Below are 814 nucleotides of genomic sequence, written 5' to 3'. Positions count from 1 at the left end.
TGGAGCTGCGCAAGCTCCATAGCACGAAAGAAAACACATCAGCCACTTCTGAGGAACAGCAGAGAGGGGAAGGAAAAGGGTAGAGGGAGGGGAGGGGAGGGGGGGGGGAGGGGGAAACATCCGACCTTGACCGAGGATAAAGAGACACTTCCAAAAGAAAGAAAAAGGACGCTCGGGCACTGCGCATGATTTTATCGGCCACCCTACCCCATCAGCTCCTATGTGCGTATCGTATGGGCGCATCTCTACGCGCGCGCGTTCAGCCCCCTTTACATAACCACTTGTGTGCGCACAGGAGGGCAGAGGGCCCTGCGGTTAGAGCGGAAGGCCTGTGGTGTCCTCTACATCGACATTTGCATATACCAGTAGATATATGTGTGTGTCCACACGAATGGCCTGCCTCCTTTCCTCCCGTCATCCTTCCTCAACAGGAAGAACACAAGAGGAGGAAACACGCGTCACACAAGAAAAAAAAAACTATTCGTAATGATAACAATACCGTGGGTACCAGGAGAGCGGGGGGGGGGAACGAGGGACGGTGTAACGCGCAAGGAGCTGTGCGTGTACGGGTGAGGGGTTGAGTCGGTGCTAACAGGATAGAACGAAAAAAAAAAAGCACGAGCAGGAGATAATGAAATAGCGAACAGCACCTCTGTACATGACACGTATACCACCACCACCAGGGCAAATGCCATCCAAACATATTCGTTCTTTTGGCGCTTTCCTCTCGTTACTGCAGCGTGCCCCGATCCCGCCCACGAACACATGTCAGCAACACAGACGCAGATGCAGCCACTGCTCACCCGCCTCCGCT

Source organism: Leishmania donovani, chromosome 19 (assembly GCF_000227135.1).
Source record: "Leishmania donovani BPK282A1 complete genome, chromosome 19".
Lineage (NCBI taxonomy): Eukaryota > Euglenozoa > Kinetoplastea > Trypanosomatida > Trypanosomatidae > Leishmania > Leishmania donovani.
Note: the sequence above shows the minus strand (reverse complement) of the source record.